The sequence below is a fragment of the Mustelus asterias genome, chromosome 14 (genome assembly GCF_964213995.1).
Source record: "Mustelus asterias chromosome 14, sMusAst1.hap1.1, whole genome shotgun sequence".
In the NCBI taxonomy this organism is placed as follows: domain Eukaryota; kingdom Metazoa; phylum Chordata; class Chondrichthyes; order Carcharhiniformes; family Triakidae; genus Mustelus; species Mustelus asterias.
Window position 1 is genome coordinate 10,310,550 of NC_135814.1, and position 13,840 is coordinate 10,324,389.

General features: G+C 43.4%; 1 protein-coding gene and 1 pseudogene across 12 annotated transcripts in view; one reads left to right on the top strand and one right to left on the bottom strand.

Moving 5' to 3' along the window:
- The window catches only part of bin1a (bridging integrator 1a), a 132,118-nt gene that overhangs the window by 39,462 nt on the left and 78,816 nt on the right, over window positions 1–13,840 (top strand). The gene's annotated exons all lie outside the window — the stretch shown is intronic.
- On the bottom strand, window positions 2,942–3,191 carry LOC144504183 (U2 spliceosomal RNA; annotated as a pseudogene).

Consider the following 13,840-nt stretch of genomic DNA (forward strand, 5'->3'; position numbering starts at 1 on the left):
GCCTTGGGTGACTGTGTGGAGTTTGCACGAAACTCTCTTGAGAGTTTCCTCCTGGTACTTGGGTTTCTTCCTACAGTCCAAAGATATGCAGGTTGGGTGGATTGGCCATGCTAAATTGCCCCTTGGTGTCAAAGATGTGTAGGTCAGGTGGATTAGTCATGGTTATTTGTGGAGTTTTGAATCCATTCTGTGAATATATTTCCTTTTCTGTCAGTCTTTAAACCTTGTTTTATTTGGTCTCCTGTATAATGCTGTTTATCTTTGCATTTCATCTGATATTGAACATGGCATTGAGGCCCACTGACCATTTTGCACTCCTGCAATTAAGGCCTCAATGGTCCTATTTTACCCAATTTATTTTCATCTATTAATTCCCATTGTACAACTAAGGTTTATATAATCACTGTAAGCAGAGTATGCTAGATCAACACATGAGGGGAAAGGGAAGGATATAAAGTAGGGTGGGGAAGTGATTCTTGTGGAGCATTAACACTGGTAAACCAGCTGGTTCAAATGGCATGTTTCTGGCCTTCTGTCATTCCTCATTCCATGTACCCACTCTATTCTGATTTCCTTCAAGCACCGCAACTAACCTATTATTGTTTTTTGAACTAATTATCTTAAATCTATGCGCTCTTATTCTCAATCCATACACTAGATGACTCCAAGATAAAGCCAATGATGGGTTGGACAATTGCAATTCGCTTCAACGGTCCATGGCTTAGCAAAGAGGAAATCAGTCATCCTTCTTGCCTTTTGCTTGATATCTAGTGACCTCACTGTCGGGTCTTGCCTTGTCCGCGCCAACAACCGTGGCAGGACTCAAACCTGCAACCTTACAGCAGCATGATGTACTCTGAAGTCAGACACCTTATCCATTCGGTGGTACACCCACCAGATCACATGCTTTTCTTGGAATGACCAGATGAACTGGGGCACCACAGATTAAATATCGAAATGTATTCCACCAGGGTTGAGATGTTGCTGGGTGAGGGGGTCACAGTCACAAAGAGGATCTTTTATTTTCACTCTAAGCTGAAAGGGATTGAGGAGTGACCCAATGGCAACCATGAACATGTAAAAGTCATGTTTGGTCACTGGCTTGATCAAGAAAATTGATGAGGGACGTTGAAAATAGTTCTTCATGCATAAAATGTAGAATTCTATGCTGCGAAGTTCATGACGTAGTGTCCATTAATTATTTTAAGAAGGAATTGAATAATTTAAATAATTGAACTTAAAAATGTATGACAAACAAGTGGGAGACTATGATTAGTGGTCCAGATAGAAAGCAACATGGACACAAACTTGTTGAACTGAACAGCTTGTGTATGTGTAATGTGTAAAATCACTCCTAGAACAGATGCACTGATGGAGCAAGTATAGGTTTACCTCTGCAGTAATAGAAAAGCTTCTGTACATGATGCAGTTTGCCAAATTATTACAGCAAAAGAACTGAATTTGACTAGGTTGAGATCTGGGTTGTCCTCTTATTGTATTAATGGGACCTTTTTTTTGCAGGTTACACTTCACTGTGGCCTATCTGAGTGAGCTTGCTCATTTGTGCCTATCTGAGTGAGCTTGTGGCCTATCTCAGTGAGCTTGCTCATTTGTGCCTAATTGTAGGCACTTGCAACATGCAAACCTGCTAGTTTAAATGCTCCAATCCAATCTGTGCCCGACCTTTGCATTGTCTCTCCACGCAATGCTACTGCAGTCATCACTCATGTCACAAGTAGGTAGCAATGAAGTTGCTGTGAAAATCACCTAGTCGACACGCTCTAACATCTATTTGGGTATACTGAGGGAGAATTTGGCATGGCCATTGCACCTAACCAGCACATCTTTTCGGACTGTGGGAGGAAACTGGAGCAACTGGAGGAAACCCACGCAGACACGGGGAGAATGTGCAGACTCTGCACAGACGGTGACCCAAGCTGGCAATCGAACTCTGATCCCTGGCGCTGTGAGGCAGCAGCGCTAACCACTGCCACCGTGCTGTAAAACTAGTTTTATAATCGGTGCATAAAATCTTGCAGCAGAGATCATTTGTCCAGCTATCTATGCTGGCAGTTTTGAAAAACTTATCCAATTGCATCCTCTTTCCCCATAGCCCAGCAATGTTCTCAGATATCTGGGAAAACACAATCCACATAAGTGGAACCAGTAACACCCTTGAAGTACCTGGGAGGTGCTTTTGTCAGAAGATCGTTACTGCCAATGTTGTGAGACTTCTTACTACTGCCATAAAGGCAGTGCTAGGATACAGTGTCATAGTCATAGAGGTTTACAGCATGGAAACAGGCCCTTCGGCCCAACTTGTCCATGCCGCCCTTATTTTTTTTAAAACCCCTTAGCTAATCCCAATTGCCCACATTTGGCCCATATCCCTCTATACCCGTCGTACCCATGTCACTATCTAAATGCTTTTTAAAAGATAAAATTGTACCTGCCTCCACTACTACCTCTGGCAGCTTGTTCCAGACACTCACCACCCTTTGTGTGAAAAAATTGCCCCTCTGGACACTTTTGTATATCTCCCCTCTCACCTTAAACCTATGCCCTCTAGTTTTAGACTCCCCTACCTTTGGGAAAAGATATTGACTATCTACCTTGTCTATGCCCCTCATTATTTTATAAACCTCTATAAGATCACCTCTCAGCCTCCTACGCTCCAGAGAAAAAAGTCCCAGTCTATTCAGCCTCTCCTTATAACTCAATCCATCAAGTTCCAGTAACATCCTAGTAAATCTTTTCTGCACTCTTTCTAATATCCTTTCTATAATAGGTGGTGCAGCAGACAGCCTCAGACTACTTTTTTTTAATACTTTTCCAATTCAATCAAATCCAATTCAGAGTCTCAACAAGTTGAGACATTTCAGATCCAGGCTGACAAGACAGGGCGAGCGACCAAATCACCCTGTCCTGGGCCTGATCTACATGAGCCAAGTTGATTGGAGGAGCAAAGCAACACCTCCTCCAAGACTTGAGCTCATTTGCATCTTAGCCAAAAGGCCGGGATGCCGCTTTTAAAAATTGCTTCATATGAAACATGAAGCCCCAATGCAACCCAATGACCTCAACCAAGTGCAGCATCCAATCCATACTACACTTGATCTTAGCCAAAAGGCCGAGAAACTGATAAGAACAGATACTACACTTGATCTTAGCCAAAAGGCCGAGACAGCCTCAGACTACTGGCAGGACACCAGGCATTCCCCTGAATGATAGTGTGCTCCGTCACACCCCAGCTGGATGCTGAGGAAGTGAAACCACTTTTTGGTCATCGTACATCTCGGATGTACGACGACCAAGCGATGTGCAGCCAATGGCGCGCTGCACTATGAGGAAGCCTGTAACCCTCACAAAGCCATATGCCCAACCGACCTGCCTCCCTCCGACAAAACAGAATGAAGTGGATTCAGCTGCCTTGCAGTCTCAGTGACCTCGCGATATGTATCTGGCTCCTGGATAGCTCAGTTGGCTGGATGGCTGGTTCATGATGCAGAGCGATGCCAACAGCGCAGGTTCAATTCCTGTAACAGCTGAGGTTATTCATGAAGGCCCCGCCTTCTCAACCTTGCCCCTTGCCTGAGGTGTGGTGACCCGCAGGTTAAATCATCACCAGTCAGCTCTCCCCCTCAAAGGGAGAACAGCCTATGGTCATCTGGGACTGTGGCAACTTTACCTTTATAACAATGATACTTGCCTCGTAGAAGGTACGGAATACGTTGATCAAGGAAATTCTCCTGATTGCATTTCAGAAATTCCAGGCCTTCTCTGTCCTTAATTCCACTCACTATCGGGTTAGTTGAAGTCACGCATTATCACCACTTTGTAACACTTGCACCTCTCAGTCATCTCTTTGCAAACCTGCTCCTCTACATCCTTCCCATGATTTGGCAGCTGATAAAACACACAAAGTAGTGCAATAGCTTCTTTGTTGTTGCTTAAACTGATATGCCTCACCTTGGGATGTATGAGCTTTATCTCTCAATTAATAAATCGATAAAACAACTTGAGGTTTGACTGTTGTGACACAGTGTGAATATTCATTATACAGTGTGTATCAATGACAAAAAATTCATTCTAATGTAAGAGTTTCTCAGGAAAATGAATGAGTAGAGATTTTAAAAGAATTATCAAGATTATGATTTTCAGTGTTAAGTCCAATGTGACTGAAACATGGACCTTTTTAGAAAAGTAGACATTCAAAGGCTAGAAAGTTCTGAAGTATAATTCTAGAGAAGGATGGAGCAGGTCAGTTTGAGCAATGTGTGTTCTCTGGACGGTGAATGAGGAAAAATTATTGGTGAATATCAAAGGCAAGGGTGGACCGGCCATATTCTAAGCAATGAGAACTGGCTAACGAGAGATGATTAAGGGAAGGTTAGAAGGTTAGACCAAGAGATGGAAAGAGAATAACGTTAGAGGCAACTGGAAATTGAAAACTGGAGCTTCCTAACTGAAGAGAAGGATAAAACCACGCAGACACGTAGAAATAAACAGAAGACCTGCCCTTGGATAGATTACCTTTAAAGTTATCAAATTTCCTTCCACTGCCCTTTTTAAAGCAGTGCCTTTCTAGATTGCCATAAAACTCCATGGAACAGTTTTTCTGATTTTGTTTTATCAATAACTTTAAATCTGTGACCTCAGGTTGGTGGTGCTCTTGTCTGTGGGAAGCTCCTCTCCTTATGAAAACACAATTTTGAAAATGCCAACTAACCTCCTCTGTCCGAAGGAGAACAATCCCAGCTTCTCTACTGTCCTCATTTAACTGAAACCCTTTATTGGTATTCCAGTTAAATCTCTTCGACATCCTCCCCAATGCCTTGATATCCTTCCTGAAGTGTGGTGCCCCCAGGATTGGAATCTCTCTTCTGGTGGGGCCTAACGAGTGGTTTTTAAAAATAATTTTAAATGGGGAGGGTTGCAGAAAAAAACGTTCTTGCCAGGGCACCCTTGTTCCAGTCGAGTGTGATGTTCAGCCCTGCTAAGCCTGTTGTGTTGCTTACAATGCATGAAGTGCCACAGTTTGGGTGCAAGACTGCCTTGCCCCTTACTTCCACTTGTATCTCTGGGGTGATGCTGTCGAGTCGGCATGATTCTTGCTTGGTTGCCAAGTAAGGAATTCAGTATTTGCATTCATGATAGCCAATACTCATATTTTCTGGATTAAATGGATTCGGGTATCATGTTTTGGATCAACTTTCACCTGCAACTAGAGAGACACCTGGCATCTTTATCAGTGAGGCCACCAACCAAAGCTGCTCTGGGTTTCCCACCCACACGTTAGCATTATCGAGCTTAGTTACATCACTTGAATAAGATTGGCCAATTTGACGTGAGGCTTGGGATTATTCCCCCTTTCACCCTCGAGGGGTTTCTGATACAGCTCTTGTATAGGGGGTGGGTACTTGTAAATATCTCTTGGGCTCTGTTCTTCTGATAGGCATTGACAATGTGTATTGGTCGTTACAAAGCACAACCCGAAAGCCAGTGAGAATCGAGGATTAGTTCCCAAGCTATTCAGTTAGCTGAACTTGCGTGGTCCTGTACAGTTCCACAACTGGGCACAATTCAGGAGTGTGATGAAAGGCTCTCTGTTTGCCTCGATGGAAACCACACACTCAAGTGGCTGATCCAGTGGGCTGCTTTGTCTTGCTATTTAACTTAAACATGGGCACCATGGCTGCAGCGTACGCCGTTTATAAGATGCACTGTAGCAACTCCTTATCCTAAATCCACCACAGTTTGGAAGGACGAGGGTAGTGCAGTACTTGTCCAGGAATGCCACATCAAGTACAACCCCCCCCACCTTACAAATTTAGGCATGTATGAAAATCTTAACTCCCTATCAGTGTAACCCGGGTTCAGTTCTGGCCTTGGGGTGACTGTTCTCCCCGTGTCTGCATGGATTTTCTCTGGATGCTCCTGTTTCCTCCCACAGTCCAAAGGTGTGCAGGTTAGGTGGACTGCCATGTTAAATTGCTCCTTAGTGTCCCAAGATATGTAGGTTAGATGGATTAGCCATGGTAAATATGTGGGGTTATGGGCATAGGGTGGGGAAGAGGACCTGGGTAAGGTACTTAGTTGGTGCAAACTCGATGGGCTAAATGGCCTCTTCATTGTAGGGATTCAATAGGTGGCACCACATTTGGCTAATTGTTAATTCCCAAAATGTCATCCAGTGGGAATGGAAAACGTAACTGGATGTTTAGGTAAGGATTAGATCCCACACTATTCCTTCCTGCCCACCACTCAAACCTCATTTAGGTTGGAAAGCAGCTAAGCCACACTTCCCCTTCCTCCAGCTCCCATCTGCTGCCTATATCTTCACAAGAGATGGTGCCTTTTAGAAAATGAGAACCTTTCCCCCCCCCCCAGAGTTGTCATTAGTCCCAGCCCTTGCTGAGCTTGGTGACATCAACAGGATGAGCCAAAGTCAAAATGGATTTATGAAAGGGAAATCCGCAGACTCCTGAAGACTTTTTGAGGATGTAACTACTAGAATAGATAAAGGAGAACCAATGGATGTGGTGTATTTGGACTTTCAGAAATCTTCTGACAGTCATGTCCGTGTGCAAAATTAAAGCACATGGGATTGGGATACTGGGATGCTTCTCTGAATGTGAGGTGGGGGTGGGGGCGTGGATTTAGAACAAGGGGTCAAAGTCTCTGGACTGAGGTGAGGATAAACTTCACTCAGTGGTGAACCTGTGAAATTGTCTACCACAGAAGGCTGTGGAGTCCAAGTCATTGAATATATTTAAGGAAGAAGTAGATTTGTAGACGACTGAAGATATCGATGGGGAGAGGACAGGAGTATGATTTTGAATGGCAGAGCAAGCGCGAGTAGCTGTGTGGCCTACTCTGATTTGTTTTTTCTATATTAACAGTGGTTGCTGGAATGAATTAGATTACCAGTTGCAGATAGCTGGGAAAAACAGGGTGGTGGGGTGACATGGTTTTGAATTTGCGCATTCCTCAATCTTTTTCCAACTACTTGGAGGAGTTATTGTGGCCTGGCACTGAATCTGATGGGTAAGATGTTAAAGCTGAAAAGATGCTGCAGCTTGCACAGTGCAAATGCTAAGAATAGCTTTTGACAATTGGCCATCTGTTGAGTCATCATATAAACCAGTTCTTCAAATTTAATGCCTTCAATGAAAAATGTACAAGATATATTAATCTGCATTCTGCCACTAAATTTGAAAGAAGACTTTGGAGTGTCCTCCAGCCCTTTGTAGCTTGAGTAGCTTCCATCCACCACTTCATCCACCCCCTCTCCCCTCTCCTCCAACTACCCAATGCATTCATTGTTGTAGGACAAAATCTTGAACATGGTAATGATCTGCTGATCCTTTGGAGGTGGGAGATGGTATTTTGGTTTGAGACAGCCCTGTGGGCTCGGGATTAAGGTAGAGCTATGTTGACCAAAATCAGGGATGGATGGATTGGGTGGGGGGGGGAGGGGTGCGGGGGTTTGCAGAAGGTGGGCCCATTTCATTGGCAAAACCAATGCATTGTTAAGACAGCTGTCTTTCATTTTCCAGGGAGCAGTAGAAAGTGGAGTTCCGATCAGCCATGATTTAGTTGAATGGTGTAGCAGGCTTCAGGAGCTAACTCCTCCTTGTTCATGTGTGTCTTTTCCCCCTTGGTGTCTAGGAGTATTTGTATGTTGTGAATTATGACTGAATTTTATTTGGTTTATCCTGTAAAGCTGTTAGACTTGATAATGACTAATATTGGATGACATCAATTATAAAACAACAGATCGAATCTATTACCCTGCATTGATCTTGTCACCCTCCCAACCTCTTGAGCAGAGGGAATTGGATAATATCCAAACTTTATAGTTTTGAATGTTGTTTGGTACTGTTCCCTTGTTGTCCGGTAAACACAGTAATTAAGCCATACAAATTTGAAAGCTCCTGAATTACACCCACACTATTGGCGAAGATGTTTTGTTGTCTTCCGTTCTCAAATAATCTTCTCTGGAAATTTAACTGAGAGGGGTCAAACTTCCTGGCGAAGGAAACTTGCTTTGTTAAAGTTTGTAGATTCAAGTGGAAACTACTTCTTGGCTTTATTGTAACTATATCCACTGAGGAAGGGCGATCACAGTACTAAAAATTTTTACAGGGCGATTAAGTAATTGGCCTGGATACTCTGATAACTCCTGCTCCTCTTCGAAATAGCACCTTAGGATTTTAATTCTTTCATGGGATGTGGGTGTTGCTGGTTGGACTAGCATTTATTACCCATCCCAGATTGCCCTCGAACTCCAGAGGGCATTTCGGAGTCAACCACATTGCTGTGGGTCTGGAGCCACGTAGGCCAGACCAGGTAAGGATGGCAGATTTCCATCCCTAAAGGACGTTAGTGAACCAGATGGGTTTTTACAACAGTCAACAATAGATTCATGGTCATCAGTAAACTCTGAATTCATGGTCATCATTAGACTTTTAAATTCAGACTTTTATTGAATTTAAGTTTCACCATCTACCATGGTGGGATTTGAAACCAGGTTCCCAAGCATTACCCTGGGTCTCTAGATTGCTACTGCAATGACAATACCACTGCCTTTACATCCATAGGTGGAACAGTGGTTAGTACTGCTGTCTCACTGCGCCAGGGGCCTGGGTTCGATTGCCGACTTGGGTCACTGTCTGTGCAGAGTCTGCACGTTCTCCCCTGTCTGCATGGGTTTCTTCCGGGTGCTCTGGTTTCCTCCCACAGTCCGAAAGACGTGCTAGTTAGGTGAATTGGCTACGCCAAATTCTGTGTACCCAAACAGGTGCCAGATTATGGCGACTAGGGGATTTCCACAGCAACTGCATTGCAGTGTTAATGTAAGCCTACTTGTGACACTAATAAATAAACTTAATCTGAGGGCAGATGGGGGCCTCAGTTTAATATCTCTTCAAAAGATGCACCTGAATGCAACACTCTCTTAGTACGTCACTGGAGTGTCAAACCTTAATATTTATGCTCAAATCTTTGGGGATTAAATTGTTTCCACTGGCAGACGATACAAGAATTGGTGGAAAAACTGGGGAAGGAGGTGTGAGGGTGTGGTGATGGGGGGTAGGGATTGTTTTTATATCATTATCATCTGAGTGGTGGAGCCAGATTCAATAGTAATTTCCAAGGAATTTGGAGGCATAACATGAAAAGGAGAATTTTCCAGGGCTGCTGAGAGTTGTGGAGTTGAGTAATGGTCAGGAGGAAGATGGGTCAGGTGGCCATTTCAGCTCCTTGAGCCTGTTCCTGCTATTCAATGAAGTTGTGGCTGATCTCATAGTCATAGAGGTTTACAGCATGGAAACAGGCCCTTCGGCCCAACTTGTCCATATTGCCCCTTTTTCTTAAGCCACTAAGCTAGTCCCAATTGCCCGCGTTTGGCCCATATCCCTCTTTATCCATCTTACCCATGTAACTGTCTAAATGCTTTTTTAAAAGACAAAATTGTACCCGCCTCTACTACTGCCTCTGGCAACTTGTTCCAGACACTCGCCACCCTCTGAAAAAATTGCCCCTCTGGACTCTTTTGGATCTCTCCCCTCTCACCTTTAAACCTATGCCCTCCAGTTTTAGACTCCCCTACCTTTGGGAAAAGATGTTGACTATCTAGCTGATCTATGCCCCTCATTATTTTATAGACCTCTATAAGCCTCCTACGCACCAGGGAAAAAAGTCCCAGTCTATCCAGCCTCCTTATAATTCAAACTATCAAGTCCTGGTAGCATCCTCGTAAATCTTTTCTGCACTCTTTCTAGTTTAATAACATCCTTTCTATAATAGGGTGACCAGAACTCTACACAGTATTCCAAGTGTGGCCTGCAGCAGATCTGCAATCTAACCTTTGCCCTATATCGCTTAATATGCTGGGATAACGATCTCTTCATCTCCGAATTTTAAAATTAACAATCAACATGAGTTGCTATTTTTGGATGAATAGCAAACTTCTATGGGAGATACACTTCCAATTTCATTAGTGAAGTGTTTGATTTTAATTTTTGGGCTGTGCCCAAGCCCTGGATGGCCCGTAGAAATTGTTTCTCTACCCTGTTCGCTTTTATTATCTTAGATTTGGATCAAATCACCCCTTAACGTTCTGGGAATACAGCCCTAATTTGTTTCAATACTTCCCCTTTAAGTGCTGTAAGACTGAGATTGAAGCACTGACCTTGCTGTTTTGAATGACTCAATGCTGCACAGGATGGTGGGTGTTTCCATTGAGTCATCAGGCTGAGAAGATTATTTTGCTGGTATTCAAGGCGCAACTGGCTCTTAAGCTCTGAGCATGTTCTGTGGCTAAAGCTGCACTATTAATCTTTGCTTTTGTCAATGTTGTTTTGCAGTGAGCATAATTTTTGTGCAGATCTGGGAACTGTGCAAGATTTAAGGGTCATCCCTTGTGACATGTCCAGTGAGTAGATTAAACATGAGGCATTGGAGGGAAAAATGAACAAACAAATTTTACTGCAGGGAGCTGAATCCAGATAGCTGCTGACTACAAAGCTCCAAATCTTTTATTTCATGATGGAGAAATCCAGCACGAGGGGGCATGGCTTTAAATTGAGGGGGGGTAGTTATAGAACCGATGTCAGGGGTAGGTTCTTTACCCAGAGGGTGGTGAGGGATTGGAATGCCCTGCCAGCATCAGTAGTAAATGCGCCTAGTTTGGGGGCGTTTAAGAGATCCGTAGATAGGTTCATGGACGAAAAGAAATTGGTTTAGGTTGGAGGGTCACAGTTTTTTTTTTAACTGGTCGGTGCAACATCGTGGGCCGAAGGGCCTGTTCTGCGCTGTAATGTTCTATGTTCTATGTTCTATGGTGGCGCAGTGGTTAGCACCGCCGTCTCACAGCACCAGGGACCTGCGTTAGATTCGCGGCTTGGGGTCACTGTCTGTCTCTGTGGGGTTTGCACATTCTCCCCGTGTCTGTGTGGGTTTCCTCCCACAGTCTGAAAGATGTGCTGGTTAGGTGCATTGGCCATGCTAAATTCTCCCTCAGTGTACCCGAACATGCCAGAGTGTGACAACTAGGGGATTTTCACAGTAACTTCGTTGCAGTGTTAATGTAAGCCTACTTGTGACAAAATAAATAAACTTTTAAAAAACGTTTGTGTGGAAGAAATCCCTATTGAATCATGTGCATATTTCCGCACTTCCAGTATGCGAACAACTTGCATAATACAACCCCTTTTTCACATCAACAACCTGAAGTTGTTGATATGAGGGCTAAATATGGGCCAGGACATTGGGAGAACGTCCTCATTGAAATCCTGGTGGGGAATTTGCCCACCTGATATGTGGCTGTTTGGTCTACTTGTACAAGAACTAGCTTATCCAACAATACAGGGGCCCATTTAATGGAAGCAAAATTTGTGCCTTTACTGTGTGGCATTGTGGTTTAAAAATTGCATTTTAACCACCTAAGCCTCTGCTGCTCATTTTGCACCATTTGTAAATCAGATGTTTTTCCTTTATAAATGATCCTAGAAGTCAGCACTGTTATGCTAACCTCTTTGGTTGGATTTAATAGTCTTCAGTGTGCAAGTGTCCGTTGGATGAAGCATATACATTCCTTGTACATGGGTCATAGAAGTTTGACACATCATATCAATGCCAGTTCTGCTGAATTAGTCCCAATCTCCAGCTGTTTCTCTATAATCCTGCAAATTAGTCATCTTCAGTACATATCCTTTTAACATTCCCTATGGATTCCTGTGTTCTTTCCAATAGTACTTTACAGGTCTTAATGCTCTGAGAATACCCCTCAATTATTTTACATCTATGATCTCTGGTCATTTACCCACTTACCAGGTAAAACAATTTATGCCTACTTGTTTTATCAAGATACATCCACTTTTGAATAACACTATCCAAGCAGATCAAATCTAGCTTCTCCAATCTCTCGCTTGTCCTGAACTTTAGGAAATACTCTGTTGGGTACAGTACTACAGTTGAGATTTCTAACCAGATATTTGCAAAGGTTTATGCTGAGCTCATTCTTTTTGCATTCATTGCCCCTAATTACAAGTATCCCATACTCTTCTTAACCAACTTTATCACCTTGGGACATAAGGTTCAGGGATATGTGAAAATTCACCCTGTAATCAAAATGGCACCTTTTAGATCATACTGCCCTTCCATATTCCTCCTAACATAGCTTCATACTTGGTCTCCTCCTGATTGTCATTATCCTGCTCACTTTTTAGGTTTTTTTGCATTATTCACAAACTTGAATTGTGCTCCTTATACCATGTCCAAGCAATAATGCAAAAGTAACCCAAAATGGCGAGTGAATTGACTTGAGTGGAAGCAATGCAAGTATAATGGGCAGGCACTTCAGTTGGAAGGATGTGATTAGTGGTGTCCCACCAAGGACCATGTTGGGGCCTTAAACTATTCGTTGTATTCATTAATGACTCTGATGCGATAGCTGAGTGTCTAAATTTGCAGATGGTCTAAAGGTGGGTGGCATTGTAAATGGAAATGTAACATTACTAAATATTAACAGAGCAATCCAGTCAAATGTGATGTCATCCACTTTGGATCTAAAAAGGATAGAACATGATCATTAATTGGGGGAGAAAAACTAGAAACGTTGGAGGTCCATGGGTGGCACAGTGGTTAGCACTGCTGCCTTACAGTGCCAGGGACCCGGGTTCAATTCCTGGCTCGGGTCACTGTCTGTGTGGAGTTTGCACATTCTCCTCGTGTCTGCGTGGGTTTCCTCTGGGTGCTCCGGTTTCCTCCCACAGTCCAAAGATGTGCGGGTTAGGTTGATTGGCCAGGTTAAAATTGCCCCTGAGATGCGTAGGATTAGCGGGTAAAATATGTGGGGGTAGGGCCTGGGTGGGATTATGGTCGGTGCAGACTCGATGGGCCGAATGGCCTCCTTCTGCACTGTAGGGTTTCTATGATTCTATGAAATGCTGCTCTTTGTCTGTCTTACTAGGAAACGAGAGTATCAAAGTAGTGCTTCAGTTATATGAATGAGACCACACTTGCTCACAGTGCACCACGCTTTAAGGAAAAATAAGTATATAGATTTAGTTTAGGCCTATACTCTCTGGAATTTAGAAGAATGAGGGGAGATCAAATTGAGGTATATAAGATGATGAAGGATATGGATAAAGTAGACGTGGAGCGGATGCTTCCTCTTGTGGGGCATTCTCGGGTGAGAGGTCATAGTCTTCGGATAAGGGTTAGCAAATTTAAAACAGAGTTGAGGAGAAACTACTTCGCCCTAAGGATTGTGAATTTGGGATTCGCTACCCCAAAGTGCGGTAGACAGTGCTGGGACAGTGAGTAAATTTGAGGAGTTAGACAGATTTTTAATTGGTAATGGGTTGAAGGGTTATGGGGAGAAGGCAGGAAAATGGGGATGAGGAGTATATCAGCCATGATCGAGTGGAAAACAGACTCAACGGGCCAAATGGCCTAATTCTGCTCCTACATCATATGAACCTATGAAGATTTACTAGAGTCATGCCTGTCATTTAAGTGTTAAGCAGACGGGAGATTACACCAGCTAGGATGTACTCCCTCGAATGTAGAAGATTTAGGGGGTGACCTGGTGGGATAGGTTGGGGGGAAAAGCAATTTCTGCTGGTTGGGGAGGCTCGGAGTCGGGCATAAGCGTTCAAAAAAAAATAGAGCTAGCCCTTTTAGGAGAGACATTAGGAAATGCGCAAAAAGGATGGTAGAAGTTTGGAACATTCCTCCAGAAATGGCTATTGATGCTGGATCAATTCATTTTTAAAACTTGAGATTGATAGATTTTTGTTTGTCCATTCCCTTTAGCTGACTTGGGTCACGT